The following is a 21593-nucleotide window of genomic DNA, read 5'->3' on the forward strand; positions in this document are numbered from 1 at the left end:
TCCAGAAGCTACGTACTTTTCTTTACAGCATTCATTACGTATCCTGTTTCAGACCTCACGCCATTCTGCTTTAGCTTAACGCGTGCCTTTCGGCTTCCTCTCATTGTGTCTAGGCTGTCTTGTCTAGACACAACAGTAAAATTTCTGTGGTTATTGATGGCAATATGACCAGTAACTGGACGGAGAAAAATGAAGAAGTTTATATTGTAGTTGACTGGGTTTCCTATGGTAAAGTAAATGAAATGTTGTTCCCTGAGGAGTAGGAACAGATTCTCATTGGACTAGGGAAACATGTTAAAACAAGGGAAGCATTCAATATTTTCACTGAAGATGACGACATAGAGGTATTTAGTGACAGAGAAATAAGTATTTAAAAAATCGAAGGAGATTTACTAGAGAAAGTTGAATCTAAGAACCAATCTGCTGACAGCGTATAGCCAGTCATACACACATATAAAAAAGCTTATGTGTGTGTGTTTGTGTGTGTGTGTGTGTGTGTGTGTGTGTGTGTGTGTGTGTGTGTGAGTGAGTGAGTGGATGTGTTTTCCATATTTCGGTACATATACTACGTATTTTCTTGGAAGAAGTGCTGTGAAGGTTAGAACCAACTAGCTCCAATAAGAGTGGAGACGGGGGTAAAGAAGTTCGATAATCCCTGACAGCTAGCTGCACTACGACACAGGTATGTTATGCAGATATTATCGGAATGTATTGCAGGAGCTATACTGAGGATGAGCACGGCAGAGTGGAGAGAGAGAGAGAGAGAGAGAGAGAGAGGGAGGGAGGGAGGGAGGAGATGGCTAGTGAGATAGGGGAGGATGTGAAGGATACAAAAAGTGTGGATGAGATTATGGACAGATAGAATTGGGAGTAGGAGATGGACAGAGAGACAGCGAGCGAGCGAGAGAGAGAGAAATAGAGAAAGAGAGAGAGAGAGAGAGAAGTGGAAGGAGGAGGTAGGCAGAGAGAGGGGGAGGAAGGGTTGATCGAGAGGGGGAGGGGGAATAAGAAGAGGTAAAAGAAAGTAAGGAGGAGGCGATTGAGAGAGGGGGGGGGGTGGAGAAGATGTATGCAGTATTTGTGCTGATCGTGTCATGGGCAAATCCGCAAGTAAAAGGCTAGTGTATCAACATAGAGGTTTGTCTGTGTATGTGTTTGTGTGTGTGTGTGTGTGTGTGTGTGTGTGTGTGTGTGTGTGTGTGTGTGTGTGTTCTGCATCTCCCCCTAAACCACTTGATCGATTTCAACTAAACATAGTACAAGTGATAGTTATTGTATGGAAAGTGGCACTTTGTGAAGTGGGGACGAGAAGATGGACAGGGAGAGTAGGAGCAGCAGATGGACAGAGAAAGGGGGAGGTGGAGATAGCTCGATGGATGGGAGTGGTGGAGATGGATAGAGAAAGGGCGAGAGTAGTTGGAGAGAAAGACGGGGGGCGAGGAGGAGACGAACAGAGGGTGGGGGGGGGGGGAGAAGGAGATGAACAGAGAGATAAACAGATAGACAAGTTAATGGGTTGGAGGAGACGGAGAGGGAGAAGTTGTAGAAATAGTTGGGGCCAGCGAGGTGGCAAGATAAGATGGACAGAGAGGGGAAGTGGAGATGAAGAGAGAAAGCAGGGAGGTGGACGTGGACCGAGAGATGGGGGCGGTGGAGATAAACTCAAAAAGGGGGATGAGCGCTGGATACGGAGAGAGACGGGAGGAGGGTATGGTTAGAGACAGGGGGAGGGGGGGCAGAAGGGAATAGACAGACAGAGGGGAAGGAGGAGATGTGCGCACTGCATGTAACACACGTGTGAACAGGCAAAGTCTTGGGTAAAAGGCCAGGAATTAATATAAAAGTAGAAGACACAGAAACCAGTGCTTTGCTGGACAGTGGGGGTCATCTATCGGCAGTGGTAGTGCAATTTGCAGGTGCAGTTAGAAATAAAGAGTAAGCTCATCTACTTGTTGGTGGTGCAAGGGTAAAGACAGCAAAACGAGCTTACAGTAGACCAGTGAGAAAATAAATATTCTTAGAATTCGAGATGGATTGTTGGTTGGTTGCTTTGAAGGAGGGAACCAAGCAACGAGGTCTTCGGTCCCATCGCATTAGGAAAGGGTGCGATAGGAAGTAGGCCGTGCCCTTTCAAAGAAATAATCCGAGCATTTGCCTCAAACAGTTTAAGGAAATCACGGAAAACCTAAATCAGGATGTCCTGAGGCGGTTTTGAACCGTCGTCCTGCAGAATGTGAGTCCAGTGCGGTAACCAGTGCGCTACCTCGCTCGTTTGAGACGAATGGAAATAAATTTGTAATGAGTTATTTCCAAGTACAGAATTTGTTGAGAAATGTTATTCTCGGTGTGGAATTTCTGTGCAAGTACTCGTGCAGCATGGACTGAAAGAATAGGAATAGGTTAACACAGTTCGATCGGGGGGGGAGGGGGGGGTGGAGAGAACAATTGAAAAAGCTACTGGAGGGAAAGGGGAATACCATGTTCTTATATTGTACTTTTTTGTAGTTATTTACTGCGTATGTTGATGTCTAATTTGCTTTCAATTGTGATTTTAATTCAGCGATTGGTTGTGTTATTTGCGTTTTCATTTCTGTGGATTGTTGTAGTGGTAATTTTTAGGCGGAAGTCGATGTTGGTGTAATTTTATTTAAATACATTGGTGAGCTGTAAGAGTAAATGATTTTGGAGGATAGGCTGATGTATTCATTTTTGTTGTCATCGTAGGAGGTAGGTAGGGAATATTGTTGATTGCATTATATTTCATAGTTATAGTTAGTGAACTGGAGTAAATGTGGCACTCGCAGTGTAAGACTGGTGCATGGGGTGGTGCTGCCACAGGACAGTGAATATTTGGATTGCGTTTATTGAATGATGTGATCAAGTAGTGAGTATGTTAATAAAACAACTTGGTTCTGTTTTGATTACTGGGAGGTAGAATTTGTTTTTTGGGTAACAAAGTATAACAGGTTGTATGGGGCCTGTGTTTAAATTAGTATTAGGGTTTCTTTGGTTTCATTGTATAACGACACGAGCGAGGATTAGCGAGCGAGAGTGGAGTCGGTACAAATCACAGCTGCCCAACTGACAACGCGCTTGAGTACGTGAGCTAATCGCCTGGTTCCGCAGGTCGTACATGAAGGGGCCTACTGAAGACGACACGAAGTCACTGCCAGTTCAGTTTACACTGAGCAAGTTGTGTTTTAAAAAATTTTGGTTTGAATAATTCACAGAGAAATTTCATAAAAATCTGTAATCAGATGCGCGATATTGTAAAATTTGGAAGTCAGGTGAGGCATTCAAGCCGGGAAGGAAAATTTGTTATTGTTTCTCAGAGAGGGAGGCTTAATAATTTTTTTTAATTTGTCTTTTTTGTAATTTTATTCAGTTTGTTTCCTTTCTCTCGTTTTTTTAGGGTAATGTTATCTGTAGGATGATTGGTACCTACGTAGGAACACTTGGATGCTTTTTATAATGTCATGTTTAGGCTAGAGAGCGTGCTGTTTGCAGTTTCTTCACGAAATTCACACATTATCTAACATTTAAATAAGTATTAATAAGTAATTTAATTGATTCTAAAGTGATTGCCGTCTGGTGCTGATTAACTTGACATGCTCTACGTTTATACGTTTATAGGCAAGTTTACGGGAGGGGACGGGGTGCTGTAAGCCGACGGATTTAGGCGTGGGCCGTTTCCGCAGCGAGGTGGTAAACTTTAGAAGCTCGAAGACTCTCGCCAGGGTCAGGAAGGCGTTTAGCGGCTAGCGCGGACGAGTGTACATAGTGAATGGACAAAAAAGTGTTGTCTGGGGAACTTCGTTAGCTTGTGAGCTCAGTGTGCAGAAGTTGAATGGTTGCCGCAGTGAGCTCGGCACAGTACAGGGCAAAATAATGGAAAGGTGAAATTAACCAGTTAATTAAATTTCAATAATTACTGTAAGGCACAAACTGCCAAAATGCTGCATACCATTCTACAATCACAATAACATTTGAAATAAGTCTACGTTGTACCGTCAAGACGCAGTCTGACGTGTTGTGACATCAGAGTCCTGGAAGCCGAGGCTTGATAGCCAGGGACAGGAGACGCTGAGTGCAGGCGGTTAGCTCCTGTGCCCGACGTGATCAGTCGTCTGGTGGCTACCGCAGCCTGATCGCCAAACCGGTGGCGTCAGTGAACCATACCAAAATTTATTGAGATATTTCAAGGAAACATAGGAAAATTCTTAGCAGTTCATTGAATAATCTATGTCTGTCGTGCCGTGAGCCAGTTCTAAAAGACGGAAGCTACTTTGGCTCGAAGGAACGTGTATTTTAACGTGAATGCTAGCAGGATGCGAAGCTTTACTTTCCCAGCACACATTCCAACAGACCACCAACGTTAAAATGGAAGAATATACTGGCTGGACAATGAATTGATATCACATAGCGATATATGACGTTAATGTCAAAGGCGTCTTCTCTTTAAAAGTTGTGAATAACATTTCGGTGTCTATATTTGGTAGCTGATAATCTTCTGAATTTCAAAAACTGTGGACTATAGTATGTATACGACTGTTATAGAACTAATTCGCTGAATACATCAATGTAAGTAGCGTTGGATCATGGCGGTGCAACAGCAGTGCTGCTGGCCACGATAGTTGGAGAAATGGCAGGGCTGTGGTGGGCGTATCGTAATGGTGAAGACTGGCTGCCCACATCTACATCTACATCTACATGGACACTCTGCAAGTCACACTTAAGTGCCTGCCAGAGAGTTCATCGAACCACCTTCACAATTATTCTCTGTTATTCCAATCTCGAACAGAGCGCGTAAAAAACGAACATATCTTTCCGTGCGAGCTATGATTTCCGTAATTTTATTATGTTGCTCATTTCTCCCTATGTAGTTCGGCATCAACAAAATATTTCCGTATTCGGAGGAGAAAGTTGGTGATTAAAATTTCGTGAGAAGAAAAACGCCTTTGCTTTAATGATGTTCATCCCAAATGATGTGTCATGTCATTGACACTCTCTCCCTTATTTACAAATAATACAAAACTTGCTGCTCTTTTATTGACTTTCTTGATGTTCTCAGTTAATCCTACCGGGTAAGGACCCAGACCGTGCAGCAGTACTTCAAAAGGGGACGGACTAGCGTAGTGTATGCAGTCACTTTAGTAGACCTATTACGTTGTCTAAGTGCTATGTCAATAAAATGCAGTCGTTGGTCTGACTTCCCAACAACATTTTCTATGTGTTCTTTCCAATACAAATAGTTCACAATTGTAATTCCTAGGTATTGGGGAGACGAAAATTTAATAGTCATGGGTGACTGGAATTCGAGTGTAGGAAAAGGGAGAGAAGGAAACATAGTAGGTGAATATGGATTGGGGGACAGAAATGAAAGAGGAAGCCGCCTGGTCGAATTTTGCACAGAGCACAACATAATCATAACTAACACTTGGTTTAAGAATCATGAAAGAAGGTTGTATACATGGAAGAACCCTGGAGATACTAAAAGGTATCAGATAGATTATATAATGGTAAGACAGAGATTTAGGAACCAGGTTTTAAATTGTAAGACATTTCCAGGGGCAGATGTGGACTCTGACCACAATCTATTGGTAGATTAAAACTGAAGAAACTGCAAAAAGGTGGGAATTTAAGGAGATGGGACCTGGATAAACTAAAAGAACCAGAGGTTGTACAGAGATTCAGGGAGAGCATAAGGGAGCAATTGACAGGAATGGGGGAAATAAATACAGTAGAAGAAAAATGGATAGCTTTGAGGGATGAAGTAGTGAAGGCAGCAGAGGATCAAGTAGGTAAAAAGACGAGGGCTAGTAGAAATCCTTGGGTAACAGAAGAAATATTGAATTTAATTGATGAAAGGAGAAAATATAAAAATGCAGTAAGTGAAACAGGCAAAAAGGAATACAAACGTCTCAAAAATGAGATCGACAGGAAGTGCAAAATGGCTAAGCAGGGATGGCTAGAGGACAAATGTAAGGATGTAGAGGCCTATCTCACTAGGGGTAAGATAGATACCGCCTACAGGAAAATTAAAGAGACCTTTGGAGATAAGAGAACGACTTGTATGAATATCAAGAGCTCAGATGGAAACCCAGTTCTAAGCAAAGAAGGGAAAGCAGAAAGGTGGAAGGAGTATATAGAGGGTCTATACAAGGGCGATGTACTTGAGGACAATATTATGGAAATGGAAGAGGATGTAGATGAAGATGAAATGGGAGATATGATACTGCGTGAAGAGTTTGACAGAGCACTGAAAGACCTGAGTCGAAGCAAGGCCCCCGGAGTAGACAATATTCCATTGGAACTACTGACGGCCGTGGGAGAGCCAGTCCTGACAAAACTCTACCATCTGGTGAGCAAGATGTATGAAACAGGCGAAATACCCTCAGACTTCAAGAAGAATATAATAATTCCAATCCCAAAGAAAGCAGGTGTTGACAGATGTGAAAATTACCGAACTATCAGCTTAATAAGTCACAGCTGCAAAATACTAACACGAATTCTTTACAGACGAATGGAAAAACTAGTAGAAGCCAACCTCGGGGAAGATCAGTTTGGATTCCGTAGAAACACTGGAACACGTGAGGCAATACTGACCTTACGACTTATCTTAGAAGAAAGATTAAGGAATGGCAAACCTACGTTTCTAGCATTTGTAGACTTAGAGAAAGCTTTTGACACTGTTGACTGGAATACTCTCTTTCAAATTCTAAAGGTGGCAGGGGTAAAATACAGGGAGCGAAAGGCTATTTACAATTTGTACAGAAACCAGATGGCAGTTATAAGAGTCGAGGGACATGAAAGGGAAGCAGTGGTTGGGAAGGGAGTAAGACAGGGTTGTAGCCTCTCCCCAATGTTGTTCAATCTGTATATTGAGCAAGCAGTAAAGGAAACAAAAGAAAAATTCGGAGTAGGTATTAAAATTCATGGAGAAGAAATAAAAACTTTGAGGTTCACCGATGACATTGTAATTATGTCAGAGACAGCAAAGGACTTGGAAGAGCAGTTGAATGGAATGGACAGTGTCTTGAAAGGAGGATATAAGATGAACATCAAGAAAAGCAAAACAAGGATGATGGAATGTAGTCTAATTAAGTCGGGTGATGCTGAGGGAATTAGATTAGGAAATGAGGCACTTAAAGTAGTAAAGGAGTTTTGCTATTTGGGGAGCAAAATAACTGATGATGGTCGAAGTAGAGAGGATATAAAATGTAGGCTGGCAATGGCAAGGAAAGCGTTTCTGAAGAAGAGAAATTTGTTAACATCCAGTATTGATTTAAGTGTCAGGAAGTCATTTCTGAAAGTATTCGTATGGAGTGTAGCCATGTATGGAAGTGAAACATGGACGATAAATAGTTTGGACAAGAAGAGAATAGAAGCTTTCGAAATGTGGTGCTACAGAAGAATGCTGAAGATTAGATGGGTAGATCACATAACTAATGAGGAAGTATTGAATAGGATTGGGGAGAAGAGAAGTTTGTGGCACAACTTGACCAGAAGAAGGGATCGGTTGGTAGGACATGTTCTGAGGCATCAAGGGATCACCAATTTAGTATTGGAGGGCAGCGTGGAGGGTAAAAATCATAGAGGGAGACCAAGAGATGAATACACTAAGCAGATTCAGAAGGATGTAGGTTGCAGTAGGTACTGGGAGATGAAAAAGCTTGCATAGGATAGAGTAGCATGGAGAGCTGCATCAAACCAGTCTCAGGACTGAAGACCACAACAACAACAACAGGTATTTATTGAATTTACGGCCTTCAGATTTGACTGATTTATCGTATAACCGAGGTTTAACGAATTCCTTTTAGCACTCAAGTGGATGACCTCACACCTTTCATCCTTAAGAGTAAACTTACAATTTTTGTATCATATATATACCTTTTCTAAACCGTTTTGCAATTTGTTTTGGTCTTTGATGACTTTACTCGACGGCAAGTGACAGCATCATCTGCAAAAACCTATTCGGCTTGTAACACCACAGCTCTTATGCTGTATGGATTCATTTTGCTTTATTTAATGTTACATTGTTGATCGCCTGTGAATGTGTTCAAATCGATAGCATAAAATTGTGTATTCTTTTCTTTGTCAAACCTTTGATGTCGTGATTTGATTCTATGCAAAGTAGTGTATCTGCAATTTGTATTCTTTGTCCCATTTGGAGGGAACAGAACTTATTGTATGTAATTGTAATTTTGTGTGAATAATTTTTTGTAGAAGTGTCAATATGTGAAAATGTTCTGTTTTATTTAATGTATTTGTTTGCTGTTATGTAAATTGCTGATCCTCACTTAGGGTTCTTAGTTATTCTGTATGTAAACGATGTAGTGGTTCCCCTCGGGAACGGAACTGTGTAGCGCGCGCAAATTGTGGTTGGCCTAGGTGGAAAAGGTGGAACTGATAGTCAGTCGGAGGCGAGCTACGAGTCGGAGACGAGCCACCAGTCGGAAAGGAGCTACCAGTCTGTGCACTGTAAATGTAAAGGTGCATATCATGCTGATTCACAGAGAGGCTTTTACTACTTCTTTCCAATGCCTCGGATGGGTGGATAAATAGCTGGATCTATTCTGGAATTTGTATGAATCGTCGCCATGAAGATACGATAAAGTCCGGCAATTCTACCTGTAATTCCACCTACCAACATGCAGTTGCCACCACATTGCGCAATCACTGTAACGTAATACTATATTGATGTACAGTGAAGGATCAGCCTAATGGATGTGTTAGTGTGCTGAAATATAAGGTAATTCACATCGGAATTTATTTACCTACCTTGATTTTACTCCTCATCATAACACCTCTCAGGGTCCTCTCCGTTTGAAGTAAAGTGATTACCGAGTGTCCTTACTGAAAGTACGTTGAAGCCTAGAGCTTTGTTAAATAATGCCTCTTGAACTTATTAGAAAGGTAGTTAAGGCTAATGTGGTAACAGAGTAAGTTAAGGCAAATGTTATTTGTCCAATAATAATTTTCATATTGAAACTGTTATTTAAAGTGCTGTTACCTACTTCAAACTTTAGGCTGAGTCTTATAAAGTAAATGATCACGTTGTTGTCGGTAGTAAATTCTAAAAAGGAGAGTCCGTTCCTTGCAATTTTGTCAACATTGTGTTTCGTTGTAGTAAAAGTGAGAAAGCTGCAGTTGTGAAACGTTACATTCTCATGTATGCCAAGTGTTTGTCTCTCTTGTGTGCATATTAACAGTATAAGGACCACTCAGTTTGTGTAAACCCTGAAAGTGATAGTGTTTTTCTGTACCTGTTATAATTTTGAAAATAGTTCCTGCTGCTCCAACTGTTAGCTTCAATCTTAAAACATATGTGTGTTAGAGTTCATTGCACTCGCGTGTTGCTAAGTCTAGGATGTGTCTGTTGTGTTATCCATTATAGTTACTTATACCTACTTTCATAAACGAGAATGTTAATCTTTCTCTTGCCTAATTAGGCTGGCGACCGTTTCCCTTATTCTATAAACAGTATAGCTAGGCAAAATTTTGTTTGTCACTATTCCAATATTAACGTAATTCTGACTTTCATTTCCGATAAGCCACTTCCATTAGGAACAATACGGTCAACTTAACAAAATTCCTCTCAGAGGGTAACACTGCTCTGTTGCTTTGTGCCATAGTCACTTTACAAAATTGTTTTATGTTACAACCTGCTTCTGGCATTGAGGTTATGGTACAGTAGTTAGCAGACGGGGAGTGTTATACGTGGCGCCGCGTGACAGGACGTTGTTCAGTTTGCACCTACAGAGGAAAAAAATTATAAGTAGTTAGCATTTTACAAACATTGAGTGAAAATAAAACGTCCAGCGGCACGAACCTGTACATTACCTGACAGAACTGGTAGTGAAAGTTCAGTTTAAATTAAAAATAAAAGGTGTCAGTACTTAATAATAGCTAAAATGGACAGGAAACTAGAAATAAATCTAGACACGCGAGAGCAGAATGCAACCGAGAGCAGTTCAAACAGCACACCAACAGATGGCATGACGCGCGAGTTAAATTACGTACGTTATCACGCAGACATCAATAAACAGATCGAAGCTATGTGTGTCGCGCGTACTAAGCAAGACAATATGGGCGATGTTGTCGAAGACAGTGGTTATGTCAATGAATCGCGGGATATGTTCGAATCACCAGAAACTGAGAGGGGTGTAGAATCTGAACACGAAAATGCAGTTGAAACCAAAAGTGAAAAGACACCAGATGTGACTGATTTGTTAAAAATGTTGTCTGCACAAATTGCAGCACACAGTGACAATATTAATGCACAAATCGCAGCACTAGGGCAACAAAATGTAGAACAAAGACAGCTAATTGCAGCACAGGGGCAGTTAATTACCACACAAGGTAGCGATATTAGTAAACAGATTGAGAAAGTTGATGTAAAAGTAGACATTGTGAGTAATGAAATTAAAAACCTTAAAAGCGAAATTACTGTCATCAATGGCAATATTGCCAACATGCAAGGACAAATTGATGACATTAACGAAAGATTTGACTCTGAAGTAATTAAAATTCAAGATCAAATTGAACCCTTAGTCTGTACTAAGGTTGACGAAAAGGTATTCGGTATTAAATCCGAAATACAAACCGAATGTAACGCGGAATTTGCACAGATTAAACAATCTCTAACAGAAACAAGCAGAGCTCTAACCAAACAGATTCTTACTTGCGAAAAGAAGTGTGACCATAACACTTCACAAATCCAAGGCAAAGTATATGACTTGGAAAGGAAAATACAAACCGGACCTACACATTTTACTGAAAGAATGCCTCTCAGTAAAATATTAGAGGGCGAGGAAAAATTCGACCCAGCGAAGAGACATAACGGCTGGCACCCCCTAGACTTTGTAAAGAATTGCGAAAGAAATTTTCCTGAATATTTGTCTGATCAGGAAAAAATTAATGTTGTAATTAGTGCACTAACGGGAGAAGCAAAAAGATGGGGGTTGAATCTGGATACTAACCAGATGTATTTTGAAACGTTTAAACAAAAATTTATTGACGAATACTGGTCAGAACAAAAACAAGACCAGTTGTGGCGTGAATTTCTAATGGCCAGGTTGTATGACATCAGAGGTAGGCAAACCATGAAAGAATTCTGCGAATCATGGTACAGAAAACTGATACATTTGAAGGCTAGAAGAACTGAAGCTGAGATCGTTTGGGTTCTTTGGCAGAAACTGCCTGAGGATTCGAAACGATATGTTGGGAGTACACACAGTAGTTTTTCTGCGTTCTTGGAAAGGGTAGAAGATGAAGATCACTGGCGAAGAAATCGCGAGTACCGTCCCCATAATAACAATAATTATTTGCGAGAAAGTAATGACCAAAATGAACAACCTGAAAACGAAAGATATCGTGTAAACGCGATTCAAAGAGGTCGTGCGAGAGGTAGAGGAAATTATACGACGCGCGGCAGAGGATACATAGCACGAAATTCCCAAACTAGAGACGAAATGGAAAACTAAAGACCGCGTGTGTTACGGGCCGGATTCACGCGGAAACCGGTTTTGGGCCCAAAGAAAAGATGCCAAATATTAGATTCGAGAAGGAAAGACGTGAACTACGGGGCAGGAAGGTTAAGGGTGCACCTATAGCAGACGGGCGCGGAATGATACATAGTGGCGTTCCCAGTGCGAAGTCACGTGACCGTTCGTGCTCGGGCCAGCCGTTGCCGAAGCAGCATACATTGCACTTGGCAGCAGACACAAATGGCAGACGTAAGAACAAGATGGCTGCCATAGAGATAAACAGAAGAGGCGGGATCGGACACTTCCGATGGCCGGTTTCAGTAGTAGATGCATGTAGAAATGAAAATAAAGTTAATATGTCATATGATAAAGATAACTCAGTATCGGAATCGTGCGAAAAGACTTCATTAAAGAATGAAAGGGAGATAGGAAACGCGAATGAAAAAGAGAATATTGATACTGTTAATAATGTATATGAGGTAAAAGACATAGATGTGGGGGAGGTTATGATGAATAAAGAAGAGAGGAAGGTAGAATACGCCACGCAAAAGACGTGTGCACAATTAATGATAGGTGAAAGTGATATAGAGGAGGACGTTAGTAAACATGACATTATAAGCAGTGCAGGTGAAGTTATTGTTGATGGAAAGGTGCTTAATGATTTTAATGCAGAAGGATCTGATAGGGATTTCGCACGATTTCCTGAAAATGACAGCATGGAAGAAAATGAAATGAAAGTTATCGAAGTACATGACGATTATACTAAGTATGAAGTTAAGGCTGAAATCGTTCAAAGTGATAAAACAGAAGTGTCTGACTGTCCAAACGATGTGCATTGTGTAGAAAATGAGTTAAAAAACGAAGTGGCTGAGACATCTAGTGATAATCTGCCTCACTGTCTAAAAGTTGCTTTCCTCCTGGAATCTGATGACGAAAATGAAATCAGTGATAGTTCAGATAATGAAGGGTATATGAATACAGATAAGAATGAATATACCAACTTTCCCTATTGTTCAAAAGTCGAGTACTTAAGTAATTCTGATGGTGAGGAAAAGAGTAGTGATGACTCCAGTGAAGATGAATTCTCAGGTGTAAATGAAAGTGAATATACTTTTACTGAAAGAGGGTATGAGAAAATTAGTAACATTTTTCCAAAGCAAGATACAGGAAGTAGAACTGGGCCAAAACCGAATGAATTATTTAGTAATGTAACACAGGGGCATAATTTGCAGGAACCTCCAGATGATACTATACTGGGGCAAGCCTTAACAAATGTTTTGAAAGAGTGTGAATCACAGGAACAAAAAGAACCTCATGATAACACTATATTGGGGCAAGCTTTAACTAATGTTTTGAGTAAGTGTGAGGCACAGGAACAAAAAGAACCACCTGATAAAATAATAGCAGAGCAGGAGATGTTGTACCTTGCTAAAGACTTTGAAATTCCAAAACCTAAAAAGCCACCTGATGAAACAAAACGTTGGCAAGATCTGAATAGATTAGTGAAAGATGTAGAAAGTAGGAGGCCTAAAAAGCCACCAGACTTAAGTAACTGTTTTATGAACCATAAAATACTGCCATGTTAATAAAGAGACTGGGGGCAGGATGTATGTATATATATTGTTAAAGTAATGCATGTCATTATTATTATTATATCTGAGTGTTACATGAAAGTCGATTATTGTTTTGTTGACCTTTAGGCCTGTGGCAGTTTGTTGCTTATTTTCTATAGTGTACTGTTTAAGTTTGCTTAGAAACTGTTTATTTTCAATTGAATACTTACTGTTGCCAGTCTAATTATGATGAGAGGGTCATGTAGTGTGAGAAACATGAAAACTTTATGAATAAATATGCTTATGGTAACTTAATGAAAGTGCAAAGAACTCTTCAAGATAATAATTAATTTCTAATATACTTAAAATTCAGAAAGGGCTTATGTTTGCAGTATGTGGTTTACTTAAAGATACATGTCCTCAGAAGAGGGTTATTAACCCTCAGGGGGCAATGCACTCTTTGCATTGTCAGGTGCCTGACGAGCACCAGGGACCCGAGTCGTTGCTAGCACTACTTCCATTTCTTTTCGTGCTGCCAACCTTCCTCTTCATCATTCAGAACTTTTACTATCTTCTTTCCTTCTTCTCTATCAGTGTGTATTGAATAGTGTGGCAATGATGTAAGATATTGTGTATTGTTTGTGGACAAGTAAATGGAAAAATAATATGGGTACACTAGAAAATGGCAAAGAATAATGAAAATATAGTGGGTACTGTAAAGGAAAAATGAAATTAAAAAGTAATTGGAAAGAGAAATATGGATGAGAAAAGGTAAGAATATTGAAAAGAAAAGGTAAATGAATGCCATAATATAATGAACGTAAATGTTTTTGAAAAAGAAAGGGGCAAATATGGTGTTGAAAAACTGTATATGTGTTTAAAACTGAGGAGATGAACCTGGCTAAGGTATGTGTAAAGTAGATGTGAGGTATGTGTCTAGTGCCAGCAAAAGAGTTGGCAGAAATCACTTGCAATAGGATATGAAATTATTGTCCTGATCTTGATGTATGTAATGACCTAACTGTGTGTGGAAAAGCAATGATAAAGGAGTAGTAAGAAATACTTTATCCTAACTTGATCCTGAATATGACATTTAATTCTTTCTCGATTAATGTATATGTTACCTGATTGTGTCATTTGAAAAGAAATGGTTTTGTTACCAGTGTCTAATTGCTGTATCAAAGTTACAGGTTTCATGTTTTATACCACTAATGCAAATTTTACCAAAAGTGTGTCAGAATGATAAAAAACCTGGAAATGATGACAATAAACTGCTCAAAAATATGTTGATGGGCAGTAAAACAAGACAAAATAATAAAAATGCTGTGGTCCTGATGCTAAGGACTACAAAATATACGATGTGAGCAGTAACCAAAGGACTTGCCATTGTGGGGCAAGGAGCTGATAAGTGGTCATGAACTGCCAAACCTAGAGGATGGGGCAGTGTGTCAATTTAAAAATGTGTTTTTTGTGTATTCTTAATCTAAATTGTGTTTTTGTGTCTAAATGTGTATGTAAAAAGACTGCTAAACCAATAATGGGTAGAATGTGTAACATGGACTGCTAGTGCTGAGGCAAGCAGTGAATTAAGTTAGGTTTCTTTTGAGCAATATGTTATAAACTGACTATTCTTATTGAAGTCAGTGAAAAGTTATTATAAAATGTAAAAGGAATCTTATTTAAATGGATGTAGATGTTTTTGATACTAGGTTTTTTGAAATAACGTAAAGTTTTGGACTGCCTTGTTTTGAAACACAGTAGTGATGATTAAAGATAGGCTCTGAATATGTTAGTGTGTTTATGTGTAACAAATATTTTGGACTGCTATTAATGAAGAGCAGCTTTAAAGTTAATTATTTTGAAACAACCTTGCAAAGTTACTTTGGTATTTAATGAGTCAGTTGGAAAAGGTTTCTCATAGTTGTTTGTATAAATAATTGTGCATATCCGGATGCAAACTGAAATTTTCAATATTTCATTAATTGCTGAACCTTGTAAAATATACTGTGATCATTAATATGCTTGTGTGTCTGTGAAATTTTACATTCCTCTATAATTATTGAGAGACAAAATTCTGTTTTGCTAACTTAGAATGTCCTGTGTTATTGTATATGTGTTTAAATTTTTTTCATATTATTTAAAGGCTTTTCCTATTCTACTTATATGTAGATGAGTTTGTGTACTGATTGCCTATTAATTGAACTGTGTGCGTATGAAAAGAACATGCTTAAAGATATCTTGTGTAATGGTGCAAAATTAGTTTCCTTAAACCAGTGTGAAAATGAAAATTGCTTTAGATATTTTACTTTGAAAATATTTTGGAAGAAATACATGCAATTTCTTAGTGTATATACTGTATATTTGTAATGTGTGTGTGTGTGTGTTTTTTTTTCCCAACTGAAGTTGGATGGAATAAATTTTTTTTTTTTTTGCAGCCAGCACCACTTAGGTGCTATGGATGTTTCCTTGAAGTATCCCTGATGGGAAACTTCAACGAAACATGGGGCATGTGTAACACCACAGCTCTTATGCTGTATGGATTCATTTTGCTTTATTTAATGTTACATTGTTGATCGCCTGTGAATGTGTTCAAATCGATAGCATAAAATTGTGTATTCTTTTCTTTGTCAAACCTTTGATGTCGTGATTTGATTCTATGCAAAGTAGTGTATCTGCAATTTGTATTCTTTGTCCCATTTGGAGGGAACAGAACTTATTGTATGTAATTGTAATTTTGTGTGAATAATTTTTTGTAGAAGTGTCAATATGTGAAAATGTTCTGTTTTATTTAATGTATTTGTTTGCTGTTATGTAAATTGCTGATCCTCACTTAGGGTTCTTAGTTATTCTGTATGTAAACGATGTAGTGGTTCCCCTCGGGAACGGAACTGTGTAGCGCGCGCAAATTGTGGTTGGCCTAGGTGGAAAAGGTGGAACTGATAGTCAGTCGGAGGCGAGCTACGAGTCGGAGACGAGCCACCAGTCGGAAAGGAGCTACCAGTCTGTGCACTGTAAATGTAAAGGTGCATATCATGCTGATTCACAGAGAGGCTTTTACTACTTCTTTCCAATGCCTCGGATGGGTGGATAAATAGCTGGATCTATTCTGGAATTTGTATGAATCGTCGCCATGAAGATACGATAAAGTCCGGCAATTCTACCTGTAATTCCACCTACCAACATGCAGTTGCCACCACATTGCGCAATCACTGTAACGTAATACTATATTGATGTACAGTGAAGGATCAGCCTAATGGATGTGTTAGTGTGCTGAAATATAAGGTAATTCACATCGGAATTTATTTACCTACCTTGATTTTACTCCTCATCATAACACCTCTCAGGGTCCTCTCCGTTTGAAGTAAAGTGATTACCGAGTGTCCTTACTGAAAGTACGTTGAAGCCTAGAGCTTTGTTAAATAATGCCTCTTGAACTTATTAGAAAGGTAGTTAAGGCTAATGTGGTAACAGAGTAAGTTAAGGCAAATGTTATTTGTCCAATAATAATTTTCATATTGAAACTGTTATTTAAAGTGCTGTTACCTACTTCAAACTTTAGGCTGAGTCTTATAAAGTAAATGATCACGTTGTTGTCGGTAGTAAATTCTAAAAAGGAGAGTCCGTTCCTTGCAATTTTGTCAACATTGTGTTTCGTTGTAGTAAAAGTGAGAAAGCTGCAGTTGTGAAACGTTACATTCTCATGTATGCCAAGTGTTTGTCTCTCTTGTGTGCATATTAACAGTATAAGGACCACTCAGTTTGTGTAAACCCTGAAAGTGATAGTGTTTTTCTGTACCTGTTATAATTTTGAAAATAGTTCCTGCTGCTCCAACTGTTAGCTTCAATCTTAAAACATATGTGTGTTAGAGTTCATTGCACTCGCGTGTTGCTAAGTCTAGGATGTGTCTGTTGTGTTATCCATTATAGTTACTTATACCTACTTTCATAAACGAGAATGTTAATCTTTCTCTTGCCTAATTAGGCTGGCGACCGTTTCCCTTATTCTATAAACAGTATAGCTAGGCAAAATTTTGTTTGTCACTATTCCAATATTAACGTAATTCTGACTTTCATTTCCGATAAGCCACTTCCATTAGGAACAATACGGTCAACTTAACAAAATTCCTCTCAGAGGGTAACACTGCTCTGTTGCTTTGTGCCATAGTCACTTTACAAAATTGTTTTATGTTACAACCTGCTTCTGGCATTGAGGTTATGGTACAGTAGTTAGCAGACGGGGAGTGTTATAGGCTGCTCAAACTGTCTCCTAAATCATTTATATAGATAAGGAACAGCAGAGGGCATATAACACTACCTTGAGGAGCACCAGAAATCGCTTTTGTTTTACTCCATGCCTATCCATCAGTTGCTATGAACTGTGACTTCTCTGACAGGAAATCACAAATCCAGTCACATAATTGAGACGATATTCCATAAGCACGCAATTTCACTACGAGCCGTCTGTGTAGTTCAGTGTCAAAAGCCTTCTGGAAATACGGAATGAGTTTGAAATTCCTTGTCAATAGCACTCAACACTTCGTGTGACTAAAGAGCTAGTTGTATTTCACAAGAAGGATGTAGTGTACGACGGGCCGGTGGGTATATCTGTGTCGGTGGTCAGCGAGAGTGAAGTTAATTCGTAAGGCATGATTGACTTGGAGTCCTTCAAGGGGAACGTTCAGCCGCCTGGTTGCAAGACATTTCAATTGACGCCACTTTGGCGACTTGTGCGTCTTTAACCTACCGCAGTAGTCTTAGCGGGGAAATGTGACCTACAATTTAACTTGGAATCCGACCCACGTGTTGTTCTTGGTATATCTTCACATAACTGAGAGGTGAAGGCTAGCGCAAAAGCAGACGGAAAAATTCGTATGTCCGACTAGGATTCAATCCCACAACCTCACGATCTCCAGTTCACACTTTACCACTAGACCACCAAGCCCGGGACCAGTAAGATTCATCCTGCGTATCAATCTGCGCAGTTCACGGGAAGTGAGCTTAGTTTTGCCGTGGAGACACCGTGAAGGATCTGCCCTTTGTATGTTGTTTATTTTTTGTGTATTAGCCAGTTAACTATATTTTTAACACTGGAGTGTCATTATCGGAAGGCTAAAATTTTGGTGTGAAGTGTAATTTTTGCATATGTATTAAGAGATTTGTTGGTGAGACACCTAGCATATAAATATACTTAATCGTAAATAAACCTGTTTAAAAACTTCATATGAAATTAGTATTTTGGCAGATCACCATCCCTGTCAAACATTCTTCTCTGTTTCAAACACCAATCCTAAACAACCAAGGAGGTTCCACTCCATTTCAGCTCTGTTATAAAAGTTAATTAAGGAAAACACAACCGAACAACATTGTCGTTAACGTCGTGATTGAGCCACACCAATTCAGTATTGATAGCTTTTAGGAGTAGGTCGTCATCAGGAGAAACAAAATTGGCAATCTACAGGTCGGAGAGTGGATTGTTAGATCCCTTAATCGGATAGGTAGTCTGCTGTATTTAGGAAGGGCAATTGTTAGGTTGAAGTTAGATATGGAATAGGACTTCTGGTCAGTTGAGTACGTGGTTGTAAATACAAAATCAGATAGAGGCAATGCTGGAGAAGGCCTAATAATAATAAGAAATTAGTAACGGCATAGTGAAAGAAGAATAGTAGTCAAGATAGACATGAAGGCAAAACCCATCACACTAGTAGACGTTTATGTGTCAAGCAGCTCTGCAGTGTATGAGGAATTTGAAGAAAATTCTGATGAGATACAAGAAATTTTTGAGATAATTAAGGGAGACAAAAATTTAATTGCGGTGAGAAACTGGAATTCGACAGTAGGAAAAGGAAGAAACGGGAAAATAGTGGATGAATACGGACTGGTGGAAGGGAACGAATGAGGGAGCCGCCTTACAGAATTTTTGCGCAGAGCTTAATTTAGGCATTGCTAACACTTGCTTTAAGCATAAAAAAGAACGTTGTATTCGTGGAAGACACGTGGTGACACCGGCGGGTTTCAGACTGATTGTATCACCATAAGATAGAGATTTCGCAATCATGACAGATGTGGACTCTGTCCACAGTTTATTGGTTATGAACTGTAGAAGAAAACTGAAGAAATTGAAAAACAGTAGGAACTTAAAGAGATTAGACGTGGATATGTCGAAAGAACCAGAGGTTGTAGAGGGTTTGAGAGAGAGCGTTAGGCAACGGTTGACTGCAACAGGGGAAAGAAATATGGTAAAAGACGAATGGGTAGTTTCGCGATGTGAAGTAGTGAAAGCAGCAGAGGATCCTTTAGGTAAAAATACAAGGCGTAGAAGAAATCCTTGGACATCACAGGAGATAAAGAATTTAACTAACGAAAGGAGAAAATACGAAAATGCAGCAAATAAAGCAATCGAAAGGTAATACAAACACGTGAAAAATGATATTGGCAGTAAACAGCCAAGCAGGATGGATAGAGGACAAATGTTTGGATACAGGAGGATATGTCACCAGGGAAAAAAACAGACACCGCCTATTGGAAAATTAAAGAAATCTTGGGAGAAAAGAAAAGCACCTTTAAGAATACCTGCACTGACAAACCAAAGCATTATGACGACTGCCCGCCGCGACGATGGATGTTGCCTGGTGGCGTTGCGGGCACTTAACGAGGTAACACAAGTATGTAAGCGGAGCAGACAAGTACGGGGGAGAAATCCATTGAGATAGGTGACTTTGGCAAACGGCATATTATTATTTCGCGGAGCCTGTGAACGAGTATCTCGGGAACGGTGAAGCTAGTCGAATGCTTACGTGCTACTGTCGTGAGCATCTATGGAAAAAGGTAAAAGGACAGTGAAACTACCACTAAGCGCTACATGGTTGGACATCAACGACTCTTAACGCAACGTGGGGTTCGGAGGCTTGTCATCTCTGTAAAGTAGGATAGATGGTGATTTATGTCATCTCTACCGAAAGAGCACAATGCTGATGCACGCACACGTGTTTCGGAGCACACTGTTCATCGCACATTGTAGAACATGGAGATCGGCAGCAGACCACCCCGACGTGTACACATGTTGACCCGACATCGTCAATTACAACTGCGGTGGGCCCGAGAACATTGGCACCCGACTGTCGACCAATAGAAACGTGTCGACTTTTCGGGTGAATCACATTTTTACTATACTAGGCCGATGGTTGTCTCCACAAACGCCGTCATAGAGGCGGCTGGCGTCTCGAAACGTTCAGCGCTCCACAGACGCAGGCTGGTGGAAGACATTCTCTTGCGGTTGCATGGGACCTGTGGCAGTACTCAAAGACACGCTGACAGCAGGGAACCACCTACATCCCCTCATGCTCGATGTCTTCCCCGACAGCGATGTTGTCTTTCATCAGTATATTTGTCCATGTCTCGGAGCCAGACGCGTGCTATAGTGGTTTCAGGAGAATTATGGTGATCTCACGTTGATGTCTCGGGTACTAAATTCGCGTGATGTAAATCCTATGGGACCCATCTAGGTCGCTATCGGGAGCCATCACCGCGTACACAAATCAGAGCCCCGTTATTTGCTAGAATTACGTGACCTGTGTGTAGACATCTAATGCCACATACCTCCACAACTTACCAACAAACTGTCGGATACCTCATATGCAGAATCAGTGATGTCTTTCGTTCCAAAGAAAGACAAACGAGCTATTAAGCATGTTGTCATAATGTTTTGACTCATCAGTGTAGTGCTCAGATGGAAAACCAGTAGTAAGCAAGGTAGGAAACGCTGAAAGGTGAGAGAAGTGTATAGAGAGGTAATGCAAGGGGAATGAACGTGAAGCAATATTATAGACATAGAAGTGGAAATACATGAAAATTTGATGGGAGGTACGATACTGCGAGGAGAACCTTGTACAGGATAGAAAGATCTAAGGCGAAACAAGGCCCGTGAAGTAGGCGACATTCCATCAGAACAATTTATGTCCTTGGGAGAGCCAGCCGCGACAAAAGTATTCCACCAGTTGTGCAAGATGTATGAAACACTTCCCCCTCAGAGTGCGGCTGAGAATTGCCCTGAAGAAGGAAGTGCGCGGCAATTGTGTTAGGTGGGCTGCATTCATTGAAGTGAAGCCTCTCAGTGGGCCTTCCTTCTTGGCGGGAGACATCGTTGTTCTAGGCATCTTTACTCGCTCACAGTGCGCTCAAAACTGAAAAGAGCGTCTTGATGCGATCATCGGTCATACTAGAGACACTACCCAACACATCTGTGCAAAGCTTCATCAGGTTTTCACTGTGGTATCCATTTCGCGACCGATCGGAACTTACTTTCTGGACAACCCTCGTAATTCCAGTTCAAAACGAAGCAGGTGCTGCCAAGTGTGAATAATAGCGAACTATCAGTTTAATGTCTTGGTTACATATTACTAACACGAATTCCTTACAGACAAAAACGGATAAAAACCGATCTTGAAGAAGATCAGTTTTGATTTCAGTGAAATATAGGATCACGCGAGGCAATACTAATCCTAAGAACTCTCTTAGAAGACACATTAAGGAAGAATAGACCTACGTTTGCAGC

The sequence above is a fragment of the Schistocerca serialis genome, chromosome 3 (genome assembly GCF_023864345.2).
Source record: "Schistocerca serialis cubense isolate TAMUIC-IGC-003099 chromosome 3, iqSchSeri2.2, whole genome shotgun sequence".
Classification (NCBI taxonomy): Eukaryota; Metazoa; Arthropoda; class Insecta; order Orthoptera; family Acrididae; genus Schistocerca; species Schistocerca serialis.